We start from the raw sequence: 4,314 nt of genomic DNA, 5'->3' as shown, positions 1-4,314 counted from the left end.
ATTAGCTCTAGTTGTGACCTTTAGACTCTTACATTGACTAAAACAATCATTGAGTGGTTTTCTTGAGCCATTTGTGATTTCCAATCTTAGCTAGGGTTGTTGTAGGCCCTCGACTCTGTTCTCTTCAACAATCCAGCAGCTTGAGAGGTGAGGTATTGAATTGCAAGTCCAAGTCCCGTGCCAATAAGTCTAGAACTTGCCCTGAATGTTTGTCTAGGCGAAATTCGAAGTGTAGCTCGACTTGAGAAATGAATGTAGGATCTCCTTGGTCCAATTTGAACTTTGAAAGCTTCCGTAGCCTACCAATATGATATCCCTAGTCAACTCCTTTGAGCCTAATCCTTTTTCATTCAATAGCCATATTACAAGCCTTTATCTGTTCTATAATGACCCTCTCTTGGCACCCAATCTTTCCTTAGCATTCATGATGAACAATTGGCAAAAGCATAAGTTAGGGGGAGAGACGAGGAATTTGAAAGTGATAAAAGGTTCAACGAAGAAAAAAGAATTGTTGAAAAGGAAAGGCAAAGAAAATGAAGAAAATCCAAAAAAGAAATACGTCAAAAAAGAAAGTTAAGTTTGAAGGGATTCAAAAAACGCAATGATGAAAGGCATGGAATGATGAGAAAAGGAGAAAAATGATTGTCATGAGTAAGAAAGAGTGACAGTGTGTCTCTCTAGTTCCCCTAAGGAAGAATAAAATGACTCAAAAAGTCAAGAAAGTATGAACCGAAATGAGAAAATGGAGTGCTTAAGGAAAGATGAAACTATCATAGTTCGATAAAGGCCTACCTTGATCCAAAAGTCTTCATTTCATCCTGTTAAAGCCCTATACGATTTCAAGTTGAGTGAGCTTACATTAGTGGTGATTTACATAAGGGGAAAGCTTATGGTACTTAGAGCCGGACTTGTGACATTCTTTTGAGAGTGATGAGCGCACTTCTCCACAATCCTTGTTTTGAGTGGTACATTCTGAAAAAGTGATATTTGCTCATGGAGAGTAGAAGAGGAGGAGTTTGGGATCCACAATGACCTATGTGATAGAGCGAGCTTCCTTGATTAATTGAGTCAACTCTTGATGCTCTAGTGTCATATTAGAACTATAGTACTCAAAAGGTCGTAACGTGATGTTGTTGATAATTCATTTGTGTTGAGAGTAATTGTTAGTCCCAATTGATGCTTGATGGAGTCACCTTAGGCTAGCTGAAATATCCTTTTCTTTTTTTTGTGGAGGTGGGAATTACCCTATTTGCTCGAGGACAAGCAAAAGCTTAAGTTTGGGGGAGTTGATAAGTAGGGATTTTAACCTGTTATTTGCTCTCTTTTACTTGTGTTTAGGGCCAAAAATGCGTGAAGGTATTCTCGAAAACTAATGTAATATGCTTGCTTGCACGGATTGTTCAAAATAATCCAAAGGAGCCATAATCAACTCATAAAGGAGTTAAAACTTGAAACAAAAACCAATATTGGGCCAAAAGATGTGAAACGCGGACCACACAAGTATTGTGCGGACGTGAAAGGTACAACGCGATCGCAACCACTATTTCGAGGTCCGCAAAAGTATGATTCAAAGAGATGGATTTTTGGGCTAAAACAAGAATACGGACCTCGTAAAAAAGGTGTGGCCGTGAAAGTCCCTGCGCAGCCGCGATTGGAATTATGCGGACCGTAGTTGCTGAAGTTTAGAGACCTTACATTTTAAGCAAAAACAATAAGTGCGGTCCGCGTCAAGATTATGCGGCCGCGGAAGTCTCCTACGCGACCGCGATGGAAATTACGCTGTCCGCAAAACCCAGATCTAGAAGTACAGTACGCGGACCGCGATCAGAATTACGCGGCCGCTAAAGCAGGAGTGCGGCCGCGATCAGAATTATGCGGCCGCGTAACCTCCATATGGGTATTTTTGTCCGAAAATTTCAGCTTAGTATAAATGAAACTTTTTATCATTTTTAGGTTATGTTGTGTATTTGCTGAGCACGTGAGACGGCTGGAACTTCCCTTTTGGGCAATTTTGTATTAGATTCACCTTATAACATTAGATTTTCATCTTTTAATCTAATATTATGCATTTTATCTTCTTTTCATCTTTGATTTCTGCTATTGCTATGAGTAGCTAGACCCATAGCTAGGGTTGTGACCCAACCCTAGTGTGGGTATTTAATGGGTACTGAATTTTAGGGCTTGAATATTTATGGGTTAGTGATATTTAGCCTAATTTTTGCTAGAATTGTAGAATTAGTGGTTGCAAACACGGATTCATGCCTTTATGACTTTGTCTCTTCTTGAGAAAGAGGGATTAAGTCTAGGAAAACTAGGCTAACAAGGAATTGAGGTGAACTCAAGAAATTGATAGCCCCAATTAAAAGGTTAAACCTAGAGATAGTAATACCCGACTTGAGCTAATATCATATGACTTGCATGAATACCCATTTGAACTTGAGAAAGCTAAATTGGGCAAAATCACTCAAACTATCGAGAGATATAGAGTGAGTACTTGGGTGTGATAGCTATATTACGACCCTAAATTAATCAAGCTTGCCCTAGATTCTTGCTACCCGTCAGATGTCCACCTAGGCGGAAGTCACTACCCTAGTCCTTTTAAACACTTAAAAACCAACATAAACAATATTGTACTTAGCTTTAATCATTGCATACAATAGAATAGAATTAGAAGTAGAATCCAAACCAAAATGTGTGGAAGAGTAACTATGAACAAAACACGCATCTAGACTTAGATATAAACCTAATTTCAAATCAATTAACTCCATATGAATTCGATCCCGACCTTGTTGGGTAAAATTGCATCGACCATCCTCGCTACTCAATAGTAGTATAGGCTTGGACCCAATCAGATGCCGATGCAGAAGCCGGGCTTGAGGCTCCCCAAGACGGAGGCGGCACCGCAAAATACCTACTTGGGGCAATAGAGATCGGGGATTTCCCCTTGTTTCCTTCATTTTCGCAGTCGATGATACGCGACGCTCAGGCCGTGAAGACTTGTCACTGGGAGGGAGCCCATGGAGAAGAAGATTATTTCCGTGGTTATTTTGTTTAGGTAGAAGATGTCACCGGTCTGAGTGACTTGGAGGCTCCGAAGAAGAGCTTGGGCGAGGTGGGAGCGTCTTGTCTTTTCAATGAAGCTCAACAGGCCCTGAACCGTGTAAGTTTATATTTCCTTTATCAATTTTCAAACTTGTATTTTTCTTTCCTTGTATAATTCCTTCTTTTTATTTTTGTAAGTTTTTGTGCTTCATCACGAGGCTTTCTTCCGATCCCGAAGGGAGCTGAGCCGGTGTGAAGCCGAAATCCGAGGGCTTACTGAGGAGAGAGATGCCTTCAAGCTTCTTAGTGAGCAGAGAGAAGAGGAATCAAAAGAACTTCGAGCTAAGCTAGAAGCAGCTCGGAAAGAACAAGCTGATTTGGCCGAGCAGGTAAAAAGAATCTTTGAAGTTAATGATATTTGACTCGGGCGTGATGGCTAATAGTTTGGTCCCACGGGTCCAGCAAAAGTTCGATATGATCAGGCAGCTTCGTGTTGAAGTGGACGCAGTAAAAGTGGAGGCCGGGGAGTGGAAGAAGAACATGGAACGCCTTGCCTCAGAAAAGGAGGCTGCCCGAGCTCTACTGGCTTCGGCTGAGACCCAACTCCGAAGCTTGAAAGATAAGTCATTGGTGCAAGCCAAAAAAATTGAGGAGTTCCCGTCTCGGTTGGGTTCAGCAATTTTTGATCGAGAGAGGCTGGACACAGAACTTGCGGCGGCCAAATCGGTGGTCGAAATAGCCAAGGCTAATGCTGATGCAATGGTGGCTGTCTACCGGTCCGACGCTGAAGCTGCTCAGGTTCAATCAAAGGAGGTTGTTGAGGCTACTCAGGCTCAAGAAAATTGGGTTGCCGAGCATGCTAAATGCCAGTCTCGAAGGCAGACTCTCGAGGAGATCTATGCTCGTGGCTTCGATCTTACAGCCAAGATCGAGAATGCTAAGGAGCTTGAAGCCAAAACCAGAGTGTTGGACTTTCCTGATGATGATGATACCGGGAGTATGAGCGGATCTGAAAGCGAAGAAGGCCTCGAGGGAAAAGATTCTGCTCCCAGAGAGGACTAAGTCCTTTAGGATTAGTATTTTTTGTGTTTCTTTTAAGACCGTTTTGGTCTTTTGTAGAGAAACTTGATCGGGCCATGCTGCCCTTGTAAATGACTTTTGACATATATATAAAAACTTTCTTCCTTTCTCCTTATAAAATTATGAAGTTGTATTCTAAGATCCGAGGTTTAGACAATTTGATTGAAACTGAATTAGTATAGCCCTTAGACG

The sequence above is a fragment of the Nicotiana tabacum genome, chromosome 9, assembly GCF_000715075.1.
Source record: "Nicotiana tabacum cultivar K326 chromosome 9, ASM71507v2, whole genome shotgun sequence".
NCBI classification, from domain to species: domain Eukaryota; kingdom Viridiplantae; phylum Streptophyta; class Magnoliopsida; order Solanales; family Solanaceae; genus Nicotiana; species Nicotiana tabacum.
This window is presented reverse-complemented; position numbering follows the sequence as displayed.